Genomic DNA, 23,449 nt, shown 5'->3' on the forward strand with positions numbered 1-23,449 from the left:
AACAATGCTGTTTTATGTGCAAGAGGTATGATCTTCTTTCTGCTTTTCCTCACAAGAGCATCTGTACCTCATAAAATATACCAAAGACAATTCACTTACTGTACACTACTATTTTATATAATATTTTTTTATACTGTGGATTTTGGCAGTTTTAAGTCTGCAATGCAAAGAAACAAAATTTTCAGCTGCTTAACATGATTAATGGTGGCTAAAGGAATGATATCTGCTGTAGCATCCATAGTTTTTGTGTGGGCTACAAATTGCAACACACAGACATTACCTTTCTAAGCAATGGAACTAAGCAATTGTATCTATAAACAGAAGATTTGTTGTACACCTGTTTCCCCACCAAAAACCAGGTAAAGATGGGAAGCAAAGTTTATACAACATCAAAAGTAGGGTTTTATTAATGACATGAAAGATGAGAGAGAAACGAAGACTTTTATGGGACCCTGAGGATGTCCTCATATGGAAGCATCATTTGCCTTTGACAAATCCTGCCATTTAATTAAATCTGTTTACAGAAAAGATTTTGCTGTTCACTATCATGTTTGTGAGTCCAAAAAGCAATGTCACACCTGGAAAAGGCTATTAACCAGCCTTAAAAAAGGAGAATAAAACAATGGGAGTCAGAAAATTGTTCCAAGACTCATCCTAAACTGTAAAACTTTTAATGAATCTATTTATAGACTTCCAAAGGTGCCTTGCAGCATATGGGTAAAATTACATGTCCAAAAAACCCCTATGAACTACGCAAGTCCCATTAGCTCTCAAAATAGAATGTACATGACATTTAGGGTTTGTGCACACTCGTCACCATATTGAATTCCATTCACAGAGAAAGAAAGGTTAGAAGAGGTGTACTATTTAAAAGTTCCCTATTTAAATTCTCTTTTCCATGCACAAATGGGAATACATAATTTCTATTTATTATGCTGACTTAGGCATTGTTCTAGGAAATGTAATTCAACTACAGAGTAACTCCCAATTGTTAGCAGAGAAAGCCTAGTGTCACGTTTGTTTCCAAAAGAATACAGAGTAAGTTCTTTTTCTGTGACATGACATGGTTTGTTGCAAAACCACGCTATAGTAACATAGCCAATAAATTATGTCTCTTCTCAGTGAACCATACCATCCAGCTATGGCTGAAATATCTAAGTGCATAAGCAAAATTTTCCATGAAATAAGGAAGGAAGTATTGACATGAAAACATGCATGCACTCTAATTTTTTTCCTTCTCATTCTCTTTCTTCATAATAAAATCCTATTGATGAGAATAAATGAAGAGTTGAAATGAGCTACATATATATATATATATATATAAAATGTTTTACCACTCAGACCATAAGTTTATATGGGCTCCAGAATGACGACAATCCTGCCTCAAAGTGCTACCTGTGCATTTGCATATTGTGCATGTGATTTAATTTTGTTGCTCCTTATGAAAAATATTTGATGGGGTGAGCTCTGCTTTTTGTTGGGCAGCACCACATAGAAGTTATCCAAATTCTGTAATACTTCATGGTTACACATGTATTGTCAATCACACTCTTTACAGCTTCTAAAATGTTTTGCACGTTAATAAAATAGTCATCACTTTTATCTGGTTTGGAAATTGATGAAGTGCCATAGTGTTTAAGCTCCGTAAAAATTCTGCTTGTGTTTTCTTGATGGTGATAGAATTCTTTTTCTCCTTCAATACTAAAAAACCTATAATGACCTGTTGTTTGACTCCATATAGCACCATCCAGATCTACATTCACACTGGTGCTAAAGTAATAGTAATAGCATTTTCATTATTACTGCTGCAGAATATAACATACAGAGGAATATTACTGAAAAATTTAACTTAATAAATAACTTAATGTATTTATTGTAAATTATCAAACAGAAATAGAAAGAAACTTAAGCAAAGAAAAGAACCCTGACGCTTGTGAAATTACAATCTTATTTTTAATAAATTAGCTTCTCATATTCCTAAATAAGGTGAAATTTATCTTCTACCACCTTCTTCCAAGATGAGGGAGCAGGTGGCTATGTTACGTCAGGGAAGGAGAACAGCAGTGTGAATACTCCATTTATTAGCACAGTGTGAACACTCCATTTATTACCATTATTCATAAATTTTCTATCATGAACAGCATTATGCTGCTTACTATTCGGCATTAGGGTACAAAAAGTGCACTCAGGCTTCAAAAATCAATGACAACTTGCCCTCTATGCCACTCCTAAAACTCAGCATGCTATTTTTTAATTCACAGTTATGTTTCCACCTGAAGAGACAAGCCAAAATAAACCATTCCTCCCTGAGAAGCACCATGGGAATAAGTTCCCTCCCAACTTCAATAATTATTAGGTGAGAGTGTTTGTCCATTTCTTCTCACATTGGTAACACAGCCTGCTTAGAAGGACAAGCTTGCATCCTTCTCTTCTGTTTGCATAATTCACAGATGTCAGTCTGCACAGTGACTGTGTCAAACAAAGTATCAGCTTTGCTTTTCTCCATCAGGTTGAGCCCTTTTGCAGCTGTAATTGGGCTGATGCCGCTGCAGAAAGCTGTATGTGAAGTCCAACAGCCAGAACTGTGTAAACAGTAGTTCAACCTTTCCTAGCCGAGTATATGCCTTTGCCTGTTTCTGCCTATTTCTTTACAATTTAGGACATCAGGTACATGTGTGCCTGGCATGTGTGTTTGCAGCAATTGTAGTTAACCATAAAGAAAAGTCTAGCAGCTGTTTTCAAGTCATTTAGAACTTCAACATCCTACGCCCCAAAACAGTGGGGGAAAAAAAAAAAGTCATTTTCAAAACATAGTACTACTAAGGTTTGTAGAGGAAGCAAATTTAGTTCTGATTTTATGTGGTCATGTGGCCCTGTAAAGTAAAAAATTACTTTCCAAGCATCATGTAATGCTTTGCTAAAGTGTGTTCCTCCGACTAATTGGCATTGTAAATTATTCGATTGAATTCTGCCAGTGTTATACTGTATTTAGTTTCTGTCTTCTGAGCAGTAAAACTAGAGCAATACTTGAAGGGAAACCAAGGACAGAATCCTGAATGAAAGCAGAATGTATAGTGAATAGTATACCATCATGTAAAATAAAATACTATTTGAGAGAAGGATAAATGAGCGTGACATAACTCACTGAACATATTGCAATGAGCCTACACAAAACTTCATTATGTCAGAGGAATGAGATGAGAAAGAGATATTCCTTAGACACATTAAGAGCAACAACCATGTTCCAAGCGGTTTTAGATACCCATAGTGATATTTATGGTCGAATCACACAGCCTAAACAGAGAGATTTGAAGATAAAACATTGGCTGAAATAATCAGTGATTAACTACTTGCTCTTAAAGAAGGAAATGATCAATTTCTTTTCAAGAGAACAATATTGTCTTTCCAGAGCCCTGCTTTGTGCTGATCACATCTTCATGCAGAAGGCAACACCATACAGCGAGCTAACTGTGTTAGTGACTGGTCAATCAGTCTTTCATGTGTGAAGACCACTCTTATTTCTGCAAAACTGACTAACTCTACCCGAAGCATGAGAAGCTTTCATAAAATAAGTAGTTCATTTCACACATGAATACTTTAAAACTATCAGCAACCATTTACCCTTTATTCATAGCAGTTAAAAAATAAATGTCTACAGAGTAAACAGGTATGAGCACAGGAGGTATTTCCAGGTAGGTGTTTTTGGAAAATTTCTGCTTTTTTCTGTAAACTTTTCTAGTTTCTGTGAGTACCTAAAGTCTTCTGATTCAGGTGAATATTCAGAGAAAAGAAACATTTATTACAGACTTTCAGACTCCATCCAATAGAAATCAACATATTCCCCTCAAACTCAAGTGATTTGCAGTCTTTGGCTCCAGAAGAGAAACCAGCTGGGAGACCTGCAGTTGCATCAACTCGAATACCTGCAGTTAGATCAAGTCAGTTGCTCAGATACATTTCTACTCAAAATAAACAATATAAAGATTATGAATTTACTCCTATGATTTCCATATAGGAGGAAAGTTTTAGAAATTGCTAACATGGTATCTATCCAAATTTCCTTTCTCAGTTGTACAGCAAATAAAACATAATGGACCCAATCATGAAACTGCTGAAATCAGTTGAGAGACTGTGGTGGCTTGGTATTTGATTTGAGTGGTTGCACTGGGATCATATTTAGATTTTACTCAAGGAAATACTTAAAAACTTATACAGATCTACAGGTACTTTTCTATGTCACTTGTACTTCATTCTTGGGTTTCTTCCATTTCTCTGTGAAAGACTTCAAGTCACACCTTTTTTTTTAATTCATTTTTATATCTTTCTGAGAATCTTCTCTTTGTTCTTTCTTTATAACTCATTGAATACTAATTTATAAATTGATATTCTTTCATTAGACTCATCTACTTCATATTACTGTTTTTCCCTCACTGTGCTATGGAGGATCTAGCCATGTTTCTCTTTCATTCCTTCTTTCTGCACAGGACAAATAGTTTTTCTAGTGCTTATTGTGAGTCCAGCAGCAGTTTCTCCACCTGAATATTCCCAGTGGACCAGCCTGTGAATAATTGATGTGATAGTGATCAAATGGTGAAACTAATGCAAAATATCTCTTTAAGAGTTGGGTTAGATCAGGTTTGTTTGTATTCTTCAGCTTTAGCTTTGCTAGACCTACATTCTTTATTACTTCAAGAAGTTTTCTGCAAAAACTCTGAAGTGATGTAAAGTCTATGAAGAAACTCTTCCCTTGCCTCTGGAATGGCAGTGGGGGCCACAGAAAGCAAGTGTAACACTCTGTAGTATACTCCATCAATGAGGGAAAGAACATAATTTTCAATATTTTCCTATTTTATTTTTTAACATCTTAAAGCATTAACCTCTTGATTTCTACCATTCATTGAACACTTTATAAGAACAGTCTGGTTGTTAAACCGGTCATAAATGTTTGATCATATTGTGAGCTAAGTAGGCAGTACTGTTTGATTTAAACAATGAAAAAGTATATTGAAAAAGAAAGCTCACTCAAAACCAGAAAAGAGAGCAGCAACACTACACTCAGAACAGCAAAATGCAGATTCACTCAGAACAGGAAAATAATTTTTGTAAACATTGCATTTTTCTGTTCAATAACGATGACACTTGTACACCTAAATGTGAGCAAGAATTTTGTCCATCCAAACATATTTAGAGGTCCAGTCTTACCCAACTCTGCTGTAAAGACAGCTATGAAGATCTCTGTTCATGCAGCATCAAAGTGCTGTGCGCTACAGACCTCGGACATGTTCGTCCAGTGAAAGAGAACAAGCTTCAGGAAAGAGTATAGCTGTCCTGGACTATAAAGTCCATGTGTTAAAGTATAGCTGCTGATGGGGAGAAGCACATGATGATGGGAAATCAGCCATTAAAATTAAATTTTTCACTTATGAGATTGTTGATGTAACAGTCCGCTACTCTGAAAAGATCCAATTTGCTGCATGCTAGAAATCCAGACTAAATACTAGGTGCTTTCTTTCAGGTGAGTGATGGAGGGGGTATAGGGCAGGGACCTACTTTTAAGGAATATCTCACAGATAGGATCCAAATACTTTTAAGGCAAAAAATAAAAAGCATTACACGATTTCAAACAACTGCTAATGTTAAATCTAGAAGAGGTGATATGTTTCCAGGACCTCACTGCTCTCCTCTACCGTGTTTATATAGAGTGCCCAACATGCTTTAATAATTGGCTGTTGCTGAATTCCATGTTGAGAAAAACACAGAACTATTGGAAGAAAACAATTTCTTGTGCTACTTATAGCTATTAATTTGGTGCATCTTCACACTTAGCTGTTTTTATTCTATATATTTTGGACTATTAAAAAGTGCTGTGCAGTGAACAAAGATTTCAGAAATCATGATTCCGGTCTATTTTATATCCCCAAAAGCTTGATCTTAATGTAACATATTAAATTTGGAGATAAGATGAAAGTATTCTTCAAAATTCAAACTCATTTGTCCTAAACTGCTACAGCACTGTGTAGCTTCGATCAATTTGATTAAAATGTTGTGGTTTCCAAACTCTGCTAAATGGATTTTTAAGTTGTGACTAGTCTTTGTACAAGACTTTCAAGACAATATTTCCCCAATACACTTAAATCTGAATTTTCTCGACACCTAGTGTTTTCATTTTCTTTCATTATTTATTATTGTTGAAAGAGAAAATGAATTTTCCTTACAGGTTTGATATAATTCGACTGGGAGAAACAATATCTATGCCAAGTTAAATTCCCCCTAACAATTATTTGATTATACCATCAACCAGGACTCTGTGTTTCTTCTTTGCCTAGCAATGTTGTGTCATGTGCATCATTCCATCAATTAATAAAACAATTTATTTTTATCATTAATATCTTCCTTAAGAATTTTTTCTGAAGCTTTCATAATTAGATATAAATATTAATTATGCATCACTATACTCATTACAATTATCTAAATATGAAGAAGAAGAAATAAAGATATTGGCAAATGAAAAGACTTGTCCAAGGGCACACAGGGAATCAAAGTTAAAATTCAGTCCATAAGTAAAGCAAGAAATCGTGCCACAGTAGCAGGTGGAAATGGGGCCAGGATCACTCCAACACTTTCAGCCATTAGGCATGTGCTGGGGTGAAGTATTAATCTACTTTTTCATCACACTTTTCAAATATTTCTGAAGCCTTCAATTACAGAAGGTTGTAAAATTGCAGAAATTTGAAATTTAAAATGTTTATTTCAAACACGACAATCTACATATGCCTTTTAATTGTTTTTAATCCTAAATGTAGAGTACTCTCTCCAGTTACAGCACACTCCAGGCAGAATAGTTCATTCAGGTTATATGTACATTTATTCAGGGAACAGCTTTCATAAAATGTCAGTATTTTGGCCAGGAATCTGACATTTTGAAAAAGCTGCCCCACTTAATAAATTTAAGTAACTTGAACACAGTACTCTATCTATGTACACCATAACATAAGAATTATTTATATTGACAGTAGAGCAATGTCAAGAAACTACAAGGATCTGTAGAACAAGTCTCTACATTTAGGAATTTATGTAGTGGATTATATTGATGGTAGTGCTAGTTATTGTTTTCAAAGCTTCCTTCTTTTATTTATATTGATTAGTTGACGTGTACAAGATCATTAGCAAGCTCAGTGAACATAACATGAAAATAGTTGTGTCAATAGAAAGCAGTGGGATTAACCACCTTAAAACCATTGACTTTGAGCCCCCAGTAAGTGTTAACTGAACAAGATAGGAAAGAGGATCCAACCAGCTCTATATCCATTTTGCGGCAGGTGTGCTTTATGGTGTTCCTAGCAGCCTTTACCCTTTAATAATTTAGACAGAGGCATCTCCTGGAGCGTGCTAAGGGCTTTCTGTAGGAAAGCAGGGCATATGGGTGATGCTGCAATGACTGCCCTGTTTGAGGTGTGAAGTCAGGACACAGACAAGCTGTTCAGCAAGAATGAGGACCTTTCCCATCCCATAGGGCAGACACAGACACAGTCAAGCAGTTGGTTCATCAGCTGGATTCGATTAGTTTTTAACTTCCTACATGCCTTCCAGAAGAAGTAATTTAATTCTGTATTTAAGATCCTTTAAATTAATTAACTATAAAAGGACAATGATAATACTCAGCTTCTTCACTCTTTGCAATTTTAATTTCTCATTTCTTAAACTCTCCAGAATTATATGTATGAGCATTGTCATGTGTAATGTGGTTTCAGTCTTAGACGGGATCTTGCTGAGAAATGTTGCTAACTAGCACATCTTGTACTACCACATTGCATGTGCTAGTGATGTCTCTATTTAATCTCTGAAATAGAGACAGAAATCTTATTTGGAAGTAATTCCTAAGTGAAATGTGTAGTTAAATAGATGCATGTATTATATACTGAAATGTTGATCATGCAAAGTAAAGCTTTCAATGGATAGAAAGTACTGGGATTAGAACTGTCTGCACATTTTCCACTATTTTCTTTAATAATTTATTCATTTATGTATTTTCTAGAGGATTCTTCCATCATTTAGCTGAAAGTACTTGCTTAACTCACTATGAATTTTCTCTTCACTAATCAATGTACACCTTGTACAGCAGCCTCATTTTTGTCCTCTGCTGAATACAGAATGATTATCCTTACAATCTTTTCTATGATGCTACTGTTAAATTATCCAAAAGCTTGTCTTCGCTCATTGTAGTAGCTTTATAAAGCAAATACATGTTAACAATTCCACTTCAGGATAGTGAGAGTCTAAGCAAGGCATGACCTAATGTTAAAAATTCCTACTTGTGTTTTTAGCACTATCTTACCTCTTTGGCCTAATTTCCAGCAGGCAAGGCAAGATTAAGTAGGTGGCCACACAGAAAGGCTATCACTGAAATCAAAGTTGAATATCCCAATCAATTTTTATTTTATTCTCTACTTAGACACAAAACATTATGCATTTATGAAAGATCGCATGATACATGGTGGTAAATAATTTTAATAAATGCCTCTAATGATAATGATAAATCATAAATTATTTTATGTTTTAATTTATTTTGGTAGATATATTAAAGCACACCATCTCATTTTCATTGCTGACCTGGGGTGAGAGCACAGCAGCATGACATTTACAACAGATACTCCAAATGTAATTACCAAAGAGTTAATATATCAATTTAATTAAAATCCCATAGTGATGAACAACACAAAGTATCAAAGGAAGTTAACCCAGGCAAAGACAAACAGGAAGATCAAAGCAATCACTTGAGGCAAAATGAGTTAAAGTACTTGTCCCACCGATTGAGTGTTATTTGCTCCTTGGAGACAAGACATCTTGCTGCAGTAGTATTTCAAAAGGATATTTATTGTGAGACAGTGCACAGGAATATTTGCAATATCAAAATGAAAAGAGAAAAAAATATCCAGGTTGGAACTTATACTGAGTTTGGTGAAACAGAAGTGACCCCTATTTCTTAGGTTTATCTCCTGACAAAATGAAAATTAGAGGCATGTTAATTCTTCCTGAAATTCCTTCTATTGGTTTCATTGTATAACTTTTTAAACCAACATTTCCTATAACTTCTATATCCATCTTGTATTGGTCCATCTTGGATATTGTTGAAATGCTCAAAATCCTGCTACCAGCTACTGCTGATGCAGTACTTTCTGTCTGAGACACTTTTTCTCCTTTAGATAAGTCCTATTTTTATTTCTTTCTCCTACACTAAGAGTAATCCAGCCTTCTTTAGATTTTGCTCAAGTAAATCTTAATTGTTCTTTAATATCTTCTTAAAGAGCATGGAAGGTGAGTGAGAACTACGGTGGACAGCTGCATTTAGGCATGCAATTTGAAGCCTGAAGTGGGGAGAAAAGCATAAATGACTGCAAGCACTGTAGCAACAGCAGAGTGTCGGGGTGGCTTTCCCAGGGAAGCATGAATTCAACTCTTATGACAAAAGCCTGACAAATGGGCCCTCTTCTCCAAAAAGAAATACATTCAAGGGTTAGGTTATGGGTCATGATGAGAATAATTTTGACATGTGAAATATCGGCAAGATTTGTTGAATGCATAAATAGAAAAATTTATCTTCCACTTTTGAAAGCTGCTATAAGCTCTTATAGCATGATTGATATGTAGATGATTTATCTCACCTATCATTCAGGTGGTTCACTTTATTGTCTCCTTATAGCAGATTAAGGAGATCATTGTCTTGAAAACGCTTTCAACAACAGCTTTAAAAACTTACATTCAGTATAATGCATTTTAAATGAAACGAACAGGAAAACTTCTAGTGAAATTCTGGAGTAGATTAGATGCCAAGGAGAAACACTGGGAATTTTCAGAACAGGATCCAAGACAACTTTGCAGAGCCTCCCTACCCTCTAGCAGATCGACACTTCCTCCCAGCTTAGTGTCATCTGCAAACTTGCTGAGGGTGCACTGAATGCCTTCATCCAAGTCATTGATAAAGACATTGAACAGAGCTGGACCCAGTACTGAGACCTGGGAAACCCCACTTGTGACTGGCCTTCAGTTGGAGTTAACTCCATTGACCACCACTCTCTGGGCCCGGCCATCCAACCAGTTTTCAACCCAGGAGAGTGTGCGCCTGTCCAGGCCAGAGGCTGACAGTTTCTGAAGCAGAATGCTGTGAGAAACTGTGTCAAAGGCTTTACTGAAGTCCAAGAAGACTACACCCACAGCCTTTCCCCCATCCAGTAGTCGAGTCATTTTGTCATAGAAGGTGATCAGGTTAGTTTGGCAAGATCTGCCTTTTGTAAACCCATGTTGACTGGGCCTGATCACCCGGTTCTCTTGCATGTGCTTCATGATAGCACTCAAGATTACCTGTTCCATGACTTTCCCTGGCACTGAGGTCAGACTAACAGGCCTGTAGTTCCCCGGATCCTCTCTGCAACCCTTCTTGTATATGGGCACAACATCAGCCAGCCTCCAGTCTAGTGGAACTTGCCCAGTCAGCCAGGACCTCTGGAAGATGATGGAAGTTCAGTGTTACCTACAGCTGGTGATTAAAGATCTGAAGAAGACAAGTAGTTTTGTACATGATCAGACACAGAATAGAACTGAAGCCTCTCATTTCATAGAAAAATAAGTATTTGGTAATCAAATAAGGTTCACACCAAGAATAATAGTCATCATTGAATTTAGGAACCTGGTTCTGGATGCAGATTAGAAATATTCTGAGATTGCTTCCTGGATTGAACCTCCTAAGGCTGTGTCTGACTCTTGCTGGGTTAAAGTTAATATCAGCTGGGTGTCCTGTCAAACCTCTTGCATTTCTCAGAACATATCAAAAAAGCCATAGAGAATTAGTCCAAGAAATATCATGCTGCTGGAATTTAAGCACCTCTGCGTGTAAAGAGCAATTAAGCTGGAGTTTTCATGATAACTGTTTTAACCTTGGCACCTAAACTTCACATATGTTTTACTCTAGGCAATTTATTTTTGGATTTAGCTCTGTTTCTAAAATATCCAGTAGCAGTTTTAAGGACCATTAAGAATTAATTCTCTGGAATAGATATTTTTCTGCTTACTCTATTTTTCTTTATGTGAATACCATCAAAACTCAGTATAGTTTTCTTAATTTTTACAACAAAACTTGTAGGTTTTTTTTCTGAAGAATTATTTAAATAGTATTCATGTTTTGCTCTATAAAATAATTCAACTGCTATTATTGTCATTATGTATGAAAGAGTTTGGTTGCTTCTTATGGAACATCAAATCCAGCTCCTTACCACTGTAGGCTCCCAAATTGCGTATTTTTACACTTATTCTTATTTTCCTTCCTTCTGGCCTGCCCACGGACTTGAATCCTTTGTTCGGCTGAGCTGTACTTGCCACAGGAATCAGAGAGTGGGAGGAAAAAGCAGTTTTAAAACACTGTGTACTGGAGGTAATATGGGCTTAGTCCTTACAGGCTGTTCAAATTTATTTTGGTTCCAGTTGTCCTCCAGGATTTCTTTCTCAGCAGAAGCAAGACAAAGCAGTGTCCTGATGTCCCCTTCTCTCCAGCCAGACCTTCCACGATTTAGTAGAGGGCCAAGCACACTTCTACGTTTGAGATACACCTCTTATGGAAATATTTGCTAGGTGATTGATAAGGCAGAAAGAGCAAAGGCCAGTGGAGTGATCCTTGTCTTGCTTGTCTACGAGTATTGGTCAGCAAGCAGTAATAATAGAAGTGTCAAAGTAGTTGACCTTAAAGTCAAAAATAGCAATCCTGGCTATATACTTTTGCTGTCTTGATTTAATTCTTTACTTATTTCTCTGCTGATTTTTCTGTGGTGTTTGTTGCTGCCACATGATAAAGAAATAATCATTTTATTTTCCTTCTCTTTGCGAAACCATGAAAAGCTACCTTGAATCAATCCTATGGGATCAAAGAAAATCAAACAGTGACCTGAAACTCATCTTGACTTCTGGAAAGTGCAAGGAGAAGAAGAGCCAGCAAAAGAAATACTGAGTGGCAAAGCAGGTTACTTCTCCATCCCCAGATATGCCGGTAGTCCTGCTTATTTGGGAAGGCTACAATACGTAGCCACATTGAGAGGGCTGTAATGGTTTGGGGTTTGCCCCTGTATAAAGCTCTGACCTCCCTTTGCAAGATTCTCATTTTGGTGTTACAGGACTAGACTCTTGATTTAATTAAAATATTCCAATTTAAACTTCCAACTCTTATTCATGACAAAAATACCAGTAATTTTAATTTTAAAAGCTCTATACGCCCATATCACACCTGCACAACTAAGACAACAGCTGATACTGCTGTAATATCCTTTTCTTTCTGTAATTGCAACAATGATCATTCTTGCTTTTTTATCACTAGAAATAAATATTCTGATTTTCTCATCGTAACTCCTTTTCCTACCATTCACTTCCTTGCGCGCTTGCAATATTTTATCTATGTGCAGTTACCATTTTCCAAGGCATTCCTATGGAATAAATCTCTCCTGCTCTTTCAGTTTCCCTCTCAGATCTCAATCCCAGCAGATATCTTTCTAACACTGTCCTTGCTACTGAGGATGTGACAAAATGAATCATAGCAAATCGCAACACAATTTTAAACAACTTCCAGGAATTTGATCTATAAACCTTTTAAAGAAATAGCAAAATGGAAGCATGCATAAGAAATGAAGAGAAAACAGGTCATGTGTGGCTTAAAGAGATGCAGTGCAAACTTTCACACTACTCCAAAAGTGCTAAGCACCTGTATTCCCCAGTTAAAAGTAAACTTGTAACTCCAGTTCCATGTTTAAAAGTTCCAGCTACAAGGACCTAGCTTTAAGTAACAGAGTTCCAGGTCTTGGTTAGAACATCCTGAATGTAGGCTGACTGGAGAGTAGATTGAGAGTAGCCCTGAGGAGAAGGACTTTGAGTTGCTGGTGGAAAAGAAACTCAACTTGAGCCAGAAATGTGCACCTGCAACCCAGAAGGCTGACCATATCCTGGGCTGCATAAAAAAAGATGTGTGACCTGCAGGGTGTGGGAGAGGATTCTGTCCCTCTATTCTGCTCTCATAAGAACCCACCTGGAGTACTGTATTCAGTTCTGGAGTTCTCAGCACAGGAAGGACATGGATCTGTCAGAGCGAGTCCAGAGGAGGGCTACAAAGATAATCAGAGGGCTGGAGGACCTCCCTTATCAGGAAAGGCTGAGAGACTTGGTCTTGTTCAGCCTAGAGAAGACAAGGCTTGAGGGACACCTTATAGCAGCCTTCCAGTACTGAAAGGGGGCCTACAGGAAACATGAGGAGGGGCTCTTTATCAGGGGGTGTAGTGACAGGATGAGAGGCAATGGCTTTAAGCTGAAAGAGGGGAGGCTTAGATTAGACATTAGGAAGAAATTTTTATTGTGATAGTGGTGAGGTACTGGAATAAGATGCCCAGAGAATTCATGGAAGCCCCATCCCTGAAGGTGTTCAAGGCCAGGTTAGATGGGGCCTCGAGCAACCTGATGTAGGGGAAGGTGTCCCCTTCCCATGGCAGAGGGGTTAGAACTAGATGATTTTTAACGTCCCTTCCAACCCAAACCATTTTCTGTTTCTATGATTCTATGCGTTTATGTCTAAGCTGTTTTACATTAAGCTTGTATGGACTTGTAAGGTAGTATCTTAACTTGCATTGTTTTTCAATTTCCTCAACTACAAATGCTTACTTTTGAGGGAAAACTCTTAAGTGTGTACATATGCACTCTATTAAAATAACAGTCACTTTATTGAGAGCTTACATTTGAAAACCGTGTAGCTTGGCTAGCGCTACCCTCAGGATGTAAAATGGTGCTGGGGAGGACACAACTAAGCTGCTTGCAAACATTTGCAAATCTACTGACTGTGAGAAACTGAACAGTTGTGGTTATTTGTGATATCAGCTTTCAGAACAAAGTATGCTTGGTTAGTTTTTATGTCCAGATGGGACTTCATAGAGCCTGGTCTTGAATACTGGCCCAGTATATTGAAGGAGAGGGTAAATGGCCAAGATGAAACAATGTACTACATATTTAAGTGAACAAGAGACATTTAGATACCGATGTGGGGTGGCATAATTTACAATCTGGATACAAGTAAATGTAACTACAGACACTTGGCACTTCAGAAAGAGTGCTACTGTCCTTAGCAGTCAAATGTGAAAAAACAAATACAATCATTTTCATAAGCCAGTTTGTGATGGGATTTATCAATGTTAGAAGAAAATAGATAATTTTGCTAATTCCAGGGAAGTGAAACCAATTCTAATTCATTTCAATTGAAAATAACTAGGACAGCAGTTAGTAAATGATGGCAGAATTTGGCCTTTTACACAAGTTTCAATGCCACTGGGTTATTCTTCTAACAAGATATCATTTATGCTTAGGAAAAAAACAGTCTGCATAAAGAAGACTTGTTTCAGTTCATTTCATAGCCACAAGGTGTTTTATTCTTAACGTGTTACTGTCATGCACAGTTGTAACTTGAGAGATAACACAGCTGACGTGCTAGCCTCTGGTAAAATAATTGCCATTTTAAACCATGGTACGTGTTTTACAGCCATAAATTATCAACTTGACTAATTAGTATTGATAGTGATCAATCCTTAGTTTCATAATTGCTGCTGATGGCTGTACATGATCCATTTTATTAAAAATCTTTCCAGAATAATGTAGAGAAAATCCATGGCATAGCTACACCATGTCTGAAAAATTGATTAAAAAACCAATCAGATATGATAGAGAGGCCCCTTGATGTATTAAAGGCAAGAATCTACAGAAAAATTTTTGTGGTTCATGTAGTAGACCTAACAAAACATCTACCAGGCATCCAAACTCAATCAACATCAGCTTATGAAAACTAGTTTCCCAGTAGCACTTATTATTCTATTAGCTCCTAAAGAAGAAAACTCATGGCCATACATAACTGGGTGCCAAAACCTAATGAGTAATAAGCTCAGAATGAGCTATTCAGTAGATCTAGTTGCTTCTGAAGAATGAATGCAAGAGACTCTAATATTATTAAAAATCCTTTTGTGCATAACAAAGAAGTAATTCCATAAATCAATGTGTCTACTTAACTGTCTCATAAAAACTTAAAGTAATTTTGAGGAAAGTTTTATTTTTAAAATAAAGTACCCCACAGAACTACTATACCCCATTCCTTAGTCCAGGTCAAATTCTTAAACCATCCTTATCATAGCTTTCTGTGTTCCTGCTTCCATTTTAATGAGTGGGTAGTTAAAAAGTTAAGTATCAGAAAAGAAGCTTTTGAAAAAATTGTATGGCATGTTGAAACATAAGTTAGAGATATGTACTTGCTTTGACATTATTAGATGAGAAAAAGGCCCTTAGTCATAGGCCTCCATTAAATGCAGAGCAGTTCCTAATAACAACTGTTTAATTATAGATCAAGATTATTTTTTGAGATGTAGCTTATGCGACATTTAAATTACAGACAGTAATAACAAGCAGTTATAAAATGCGAAAAGGACCAAACAGGACTCTTTGGAGCAGAAAATGTTGTCCAAGCTTCGAATTTTGAAAAAAAATCTTTAGTCTTAAATGCACCCAATGGGTGTAGTTTCACTTAATGTAGAAGAATTGTTTATGGTAGGCAACATTTAAGATAGCCCCTCAAAAGCTTCAGCTTATGGTCAGATTTCTGTAGAAGTGCAGATTTTCTGTAGTTTATTGTGAAAGAAATAAACTTGATGCCCTTGGGGGAGAAAAAATAATGACTACATTTTAGTAACTTTTATTTTCTTTCTTATCAGTATTTGTCAGCCCCTTCTGAAAAATTATTCAGAAATTTCTGCTCTCTGGGCCACTTAATTTCTTGACTTCTTGATTAGTACAAGTAATTCAGTGGCAAGTTAGTGCCAAACATACACTTTGTGTCTGGAACACCTCTCATGAGAGTCTGCAGTTTAAGTTAAAGCTTATGATTCAAGCCTACAACATCTTTGCCACAAGTGTAACTAAGTTGCTCTTATGAAAATGTACTATATTTTTACTCCATCAGACTAAATACTGTATGATTGTTCTGTTCTCTATTCTTTCTTTAATTGTCCATATTGGCAATATAATTCTTACTCATAAATTATCACTTTTCTATTAAAATCTTTAAAATTATTCTGGCCTCAGTAGACAGCTATCAGGTACATCAAGGTCATCAATTTATAGCAGAGGAGATGTCAACCAGCCATCAAGCAGGTATAACACAGTATCTATTGATCTGAGCTAGATTTTGTACAAGTGACCTATAGCCTGAGGCTGTGGGCATTTACTGTCAACTCACTTTGTTATCCAGGTCCTTGCAAAATTCTCCTAAACACAAACCTGTGGCTTAGAAGGTATTCAGATTTATCTGTTTATTAATATTTCACTTACTATTAGAAATTCTGGGATAGTACATCCCACTTTTAAGAGAGTTTTTGGGAGAGTAAAGACAATGTAAAGTTGCATTGTAATTTCAGTCTATGTAGGTTGCTGTCAGAAAACATCACTAATAAAATCAGAAAAATCCATGTTCTGCAAAGCTTTTCAATATTTTTAAACATACCTCTTTATATAGTACTAAACCTTACATTTTCTAATCTTAACTGATATTTCAGACTGAATTTTAGAAAGACAAGTATAACCAATGTTTCAGTCACACATTAGTATTGTTATCTTAGTTCAGAATTATCAAAACCAGGTAAGCTTGGGGGAGAAAGTGTTTCTGATAGGTATATAAATGGTTAGTTGACTTTTAAAAGCTTTCCTTCCTTTTGTTGCTGTTTGGTCATATGCAAAGTGAGAACAACACCACCATTATGAAGGTGAAATTCTTTATTACTACCTATATCGCTAATATGACATTATTGATGTACTTCTGTCTTGGGGTAAATGAAGTGGTTTTTAAAGCTCTTCAGTATCTTTGGTTTTATCAAGCTATGTTTGTTATTAATCAAATCTGGTCCAAACAAATTACCTAGCAACACAGATTATAGCACAGGCAAGACAACATCTGTTTTCTGGTCTTTTTAGGCAGGTTTTGATTTTCTAACAGCTTGCCCAAGTTATATGTAAATCCTCACGGCTGGACTCGATGATCTTAAAGGCCTTTTCCAACCTAAACAAGTCTGTGATTCAATGAAATTATAGGGCTTGCAGTATGGCGCTCCATCTCTGTGTGAGCCAGCATTGGCCAGATCTGTTTACTTCTGTAGTTCATTCAGGAGGAAATCGCTATTCATTAGTTTCCCTCACCCCTTACATATCCTTTAAGAATACTAATGGCTCAGGAACTAGCAAAAAGCACTGGCAATTATTTTGATACCTGTAACACAGAAATAGAGTATAGGACTGAGCACTGAAATGAGCACAGACCAAGGGGACTCAAGGAAAAAGTGTGAGAACAAAGGGCTTCCATTCACACCACTGTCTTGGTGAAATGCTAACAGGACCAAGGAGAAAACAGAACAGACTGTTTTTCAACACATCAGGTTATTTCCAAACGACTGGTCCTAAATCCACTGAACAAATGGGAACAGAATGGATTAAGGGCATCGTCCTGGGTGGAGGATGGATTGAGTACAGCACTGAGAAGAAGGTCTATGTGAGTCTGCAGCCCAGAAAGCCAACCATCCTGTGCTGCACCAAAAGAAGTGTGACCAGTAGGTCAAAGGAGGTCATTCTGCCCCTCTGCTCTGTACTTGTGAGACTGTACCTGAAGTACTGCATCTAGCTCTGGAGACCTCAGCACAGGAAATACATAGACCCCATGAAGTGGGTCCAGAGGAGGGCCATAAAAATGATGAGAGAGATGGAGCATTGCTCCAATGAAGACAAGCTGAGAAAGTTGGGGTTGTTCAGTCTGGAGAAGAAAAGGCTTTGGGGAAACTTCCACTACCTAAAGGGGTACTACAAGAAACCTGGAGAGGGACTCTTTACAAGGTCATGTAGTGATAGGACAAAGGGTAATGGCTTTAAATCAAAAGAAATTAGATTTAGATTAGACATAAGTAAGAAATTCATCATTGTGGAAGTGGTGAGGCACTGGAACGTATTGCCCAGAAGTTGTGACTGCTCAACCTCTGGAAGTGTTCAAAACCAGGTTGGATAGGGTTCTGAGCAACCTTATCTAGCGGAAGGTGTCTCTGCCCACGACAGGAGAGTTGGAACTGGATGATTTTTGAGGTGCCTACCTATCCAAACCATTCTATGATTCTATGAAGCAATTGTGTCTGAGTTGTGGAATTTTAGCATAGCTTCCACACCTTTTATGGAAAAACTGATCCACGTCCCTCGATTTCCTCTGCCTTCCCCAACATACCAGTTTTCTTGCAGCCCAGTGATTAGAATTTAACTTTATAATAATGATTCATAGGCAAACACTGATCAAGGACCTTCAGTCACAAGGTACAGTAGCTTTAAAATCTTAACTTAAGAAATTCCTTTACATCAGGGTTTTGATACAAAAAGCTCCATATGATATGACTGATTGATTAGGGGACAAGGAAAACAATCTGTGATTAGGGAACAAGAAAACAATCTGTGACAAACCTTGTGATAGTACTTTGTGAAACAAAGCACCAGGAACAGAAATTTCTCTTGCTCTTTTTTTTTTTTTTTCCCCTTTCTTTGCAAGGCATCTTTTATTCTGCATGGATGTTTGAAATATGCTTTTATTTCAGCTGAAGTGCCATGACAGACTTCCAGATATTTCCATAGGAAATTCAGAGAACTCCTCAGGAGAAAAACAATTGAAAATAATCAGGAAAAAAAAGGCAATGAGAACAAAATCTTTGAGACTGTTGCTGAACCAACACCATAATTCACAATGTAACTGCACACCCACATAGAGCTTTTGGATAAAAATAGCCCTTTGAATAAAATGGAATAAAATGAATATAAGCATGTTTAATTTAATGATTGAATTAAGGCCAGTAGCCTGTTTGAGCAGTTTGGTTCAGGCATTTAAAAACAGCCATCTAGAACCATTTTGCATGTTATATGGCCTGGTAGGTATTCTGAAGGACCAAAACTCTTTTGAGTGACACCCAGAAACTGGTACAAAAACAGCACTAAATGTTTACCTTTAAGGTCTTGAATTGTTTTGTCAGTACTTTGACCATACATGTGTTAAGCAGTGTGAAGTAGAAACCATAAGGTCTTGGACTTTTACAAATCGGAATAAAGAAGGCTGTATATGCAACACAGTTCCCTAAGTGACAGCATCCTGCCCAAAGTTGGACACCTTATCTTTTCCCTTTTCAGCAACAAGTTTTCAAATTAATACTTCCTTTTCCTCTAAAGACATAAAGTTTGTTTTATTTCTGACCGATCATATATTTGGAAGAAAGTACGAAATACGTAGCTAGAGGCACAATTATGCCTCCTCAGGCTATTTACAGGAATAGCTGTTTAAAGACTTTTTATGAATTGTCAGATTTGGTTTATGCCCCTCAAAAATCCCCTATGTTAGCTCTTATTGACTTGCAGTGACATCTACCAGAAAGAACAGACTGTTTGCTCACCAGAGCTTTTGCTGCTGAGCTCAGCCTGTTGCTTCAAAACCCACAACCTAAAGTCAATAAAAGCTTTATAGTATTTTCCACTTTCCCCACAGAGAAAAATAACTGTGAGGTTGTTATTTGGAAAGGCATCGATCAGCATATTGCTGGAACAGAGTGTTGACCTAATGATCACAGTCTCAGCATGAACAAGTCTTCTAAGTACAAGTATCTAGCAGAATAAGTACTCTTCTCTCTATCAACATTAACCATTTTCTTGACTTGGAAGTTCTATATTCCAATTGCTGTATTACTCAGGCAACTGAATAAAAGAAAAAAAGGTTGACTGTCTAATAAAATCAAATTATCATCTCATCTAGAAGTAGAAGAAATCATTCAATTTTGCATTCAAAAACTTTAAAATCCCCGCTCATGTAGTATTTTCTCATGCTTTCTTTTTTCAAGCTACATATTTAAATAACATCGGAAATGACCATGAGAAGGTTCAAGCGAGACAACCCTAGAGCATAAAAAAATGTATTTGCAGACACTCTGCTAATTCCGTACTGGGAGACAGATCATTATAATGGCATATTGCAATGGAACTGGGTATTTTTAGGCACTTTAAAGGATGGAAACTGCAGATCTTTCTTTTTTTTTTAAATTAAAGGCATACAAGATCCAAGAGTGCAGCACTGCCTCCTTTCTGCCTGCTTGTGCTTGGTTTGCTTCCTCAGACAGTTGTTTCAATGTTTTCTCAGTTCCAGCTTCTGATTCATCCATGCTTCCTCAGGGCTGATCTGGATTTAAAGGACTTCTGTTTATGTTCTGTGGGAGTCTGTGCTGTACAGCTAATGTTGATAACGGGCTTATTCTGAGATCATGAAAACCAGGAACTTTTAACAAAAAAAACCAACAAACAAACCCAGGTTTTAACATGTTTCTCTGCCATTCACTACGGACAGACTATATCCCTTGTCTCTAGAAATCACAGTACTTCTCGTGCAGCTCTTCTAGCATTATGTTCTGATAGTGAAGAGCGTGATGTTTTATATTTCCCAGAATGCAAAGCAATGTTTTTTTTGCCACAAGCAAAAGTTTTGGATGAATCAGTTCAGAGGGGTCCAATGAACAACCAAAGGCTGGATAGAAAGTCCCTGAATGTCTTATCATGTATCTGCTTCTATGGATGAATATGAATTAGTTTTACATATACTAGCTCTGCTATAGTTGTGAATTCATTCACTGACGTAAATCAGAAAGGATTTCTGTGTACAGCCCTCCCAATTCTAAACCAATAAAAGCATCTACAGCCTGATTCTTCCAACACTTGAGTTTGTTTATGCAGATTCTGTTTACTAACATGCATTCCTGTCCAGTGGCAGAAAGTAAATGGCTCATTACCTGACTGTGCAAAGAAAATAACTCTGTTTCATACTCATTTATACACATTGAGCACTGAGGCAAAGCATAAACTGATCATTCAGAGGGCAAATTACGATTGACCTAAGACTGAATCCCAGCCCAAACTTCTAGGTATCAGGTGATGATTCCTTAGTTTAGATCTGAAACCTACTCTATGTAAAGGGAAAGAGGACATCTTCCAGAATTAAAGAATTTTTTAAGAGCAGTGGACCTTTGTAAGGTCATTCAATGTCCTTACACTTCAGTTTTTAAAAAATGAAAGAAGAATGAAAGACAAGCTTGAAGGCAGACTAATTCCTGAGTAGGCCTCTTAAGGTGATATAAGGGGGCAACCCTACAAAAGGGAGAGTTAAGGTAGTAATGCAAGTCGGTATTATTGTACTGATATATACAAATGAAGGAAAAAAGAAGCACCGGATGAGTTTCATCTTGCTTGCACGTTAGATAACGACAACATTTGTGTCTATGAGCCAGTCACCCTAATTCATCACAGAGAAAAGAAAACACTTCTAAATACGAATTTGCATGTTTAATATTGTGCCTTGTAATGAGACAAATTGCATTCTGTAAATTTCTTTTCTCTCTTCCTTAGGGAGAAGTAGCAAATTTCCTGTGATGTAGAAATATATTGCATCACTGCATCTCCCCAGCTGTTTTTCTGCAACAATGGACATATGCTAAGCGTAACTAAGCATCTGAAAAAAGCCTGGAGAACATTTTTAAAAGTGGTAAATGAATGAATCCAAGGACCTTTAGTTAGTTTTCTTTGCTAAGTCAGTGTGTGTCCATTTATTCAGTATTCTTCTTTTCAGCAAGTATTTCATCCATTTTGTCATCCTCTCATTGACTCTAATATCCTTGAACTTGCATATCAATTTCTGTGAATCTTTATCAAAGCCTTGTTCATCTAAGTCAATCAGATCTGTAGCATCCCCAGTCTCCAATTTCTTTGTCCCACTTGCTCAATGATTAATTCTTTCACATGCTTCTGACAAGATCTACATCTATAAACTCATGGCTCTTGGCTACTGCTTAACAGACTTTTATCTAGCAAGCTAACAAGTTCATCCTTTATGAATAATTCTAGAAGACTTTGCCAACACAGCAGTTAAATCTGCGGGCCTGTTGTTCTCTTCTTCACAACCTGAGTTAAGTGGCAACGAACAAAATGTTGAAATCATATAATTCTGGCAGAGAAGGATCAAGTGAAGGTGTCTTCTTTGTGAATTATACCTCTTTATTGTTACATATATAGGACAAATTTGAGGATGTACTGTGTTGCGCAAACTGCTGTGGAGTCAGTTCAAGATTTATCAGGAGGCAGAGACAGCAAATAGACTGACTTTGAAAGCTGTTACATGTGAGCTGATTTAGGGAGCAGGATTTCTTTTCTGGGATGATATTACTTTCACAGAGTTGTAGAAATGTATGGCCAAAACCAGCAAGAAAATATGTCAGTCCACCCATTTGCCCAAGTCACATTATACCCATATTATTCCAGGCAATTTTCTCACCTGACCTTAAAGATATACACTGACAGATCACTGACATACACTGACTGCCTAGGCTTCAGTGTTTCACTGCCTCCTCATTGACAGAAAGATTATCCGTAGGATTCCTTGCTGAAAGATATGATAGATAAAAATATTATAAATGGCTTAAAAAGTAATTAAGCTTACATCCAACATTTAAACAAAAATGGCAACCAAAAATCATAATGCTGACACTTCTTTGAACTTAGCAATTCCCTAAATTTCAGCTCACTAAAATCAGGGAAATACATCAAGAGTAATTTTGTTCTACACCTAGTTTTCACACTATCTCCCTAAACAATCATTGCTCATTATTGTTAGAGACAAAGCACTGAACTGGATGAACTGTTGATGCACTATTGCCATGTTTTTGTTCTTATGATCTTAATGCTCTGCACTGGACTCTATTCAGTAGATCTACATCTTTCTTGAAGTGTGACTATCAGTTCCAAGGCTCTCTCTAGCTTACACCATTTAAAGCTTCATGTCACAGTCAAGGTAGTATCATCTTGCGCTATGTAGTATTACACTGCCCCTTCCCCTGTTGCATTTAAGTTTTCACTTGTTGCTTAGGGGCCTTTGAGACCCCAGATTTGCCATGATGGCGCTCTGTCTAGCTGTGAAATATCCCATTGCCCATAATGCCTCTTAGGATAATATGTATTATCTGCAGTTAATACATATTTGACTCCATCTAGTCACCACTATCTGTTCTTTGTAGTAACATTATTCCTATCTGTTCTGTTGTAAAGTATTCAGTGAAACAGAAGCTCAGATCCTTTAGAACTGCTTACCCTTGCTTAGGAGAAGATCTTTACTGTTTTTCAGGGACCCAGTTTTCCCACTTTTCTTCTTTTATCACCAAGGCTACAAGCCTTGGCAACAGGGAAAATGAAACATCTATTTATAGAAGCAATGAGTGAGGAGCGTGAAGACCTAGAGATGGACCAATTAGTAACTACTCTGTCTTGTTAGAGTTCAGTTTAGGATGGAATAGAA

The sequence above is a fragment of the Cuculus canorus genome, chromosome 4 (assembly GCF_017976375.1).
Source record: "Cuculus canorus isolate bCucCan1 chromosome 4, bCucCan1.pri, whole genome shotgun sequence".
In the NCBI taxonomy this organism is placed as follows: domain Eukaryota; kingdom Metazoa; phylum Chordata; class Aves; order Cuculiformes; family Cuculidae; genus Cuculus; species Cuculus canorus.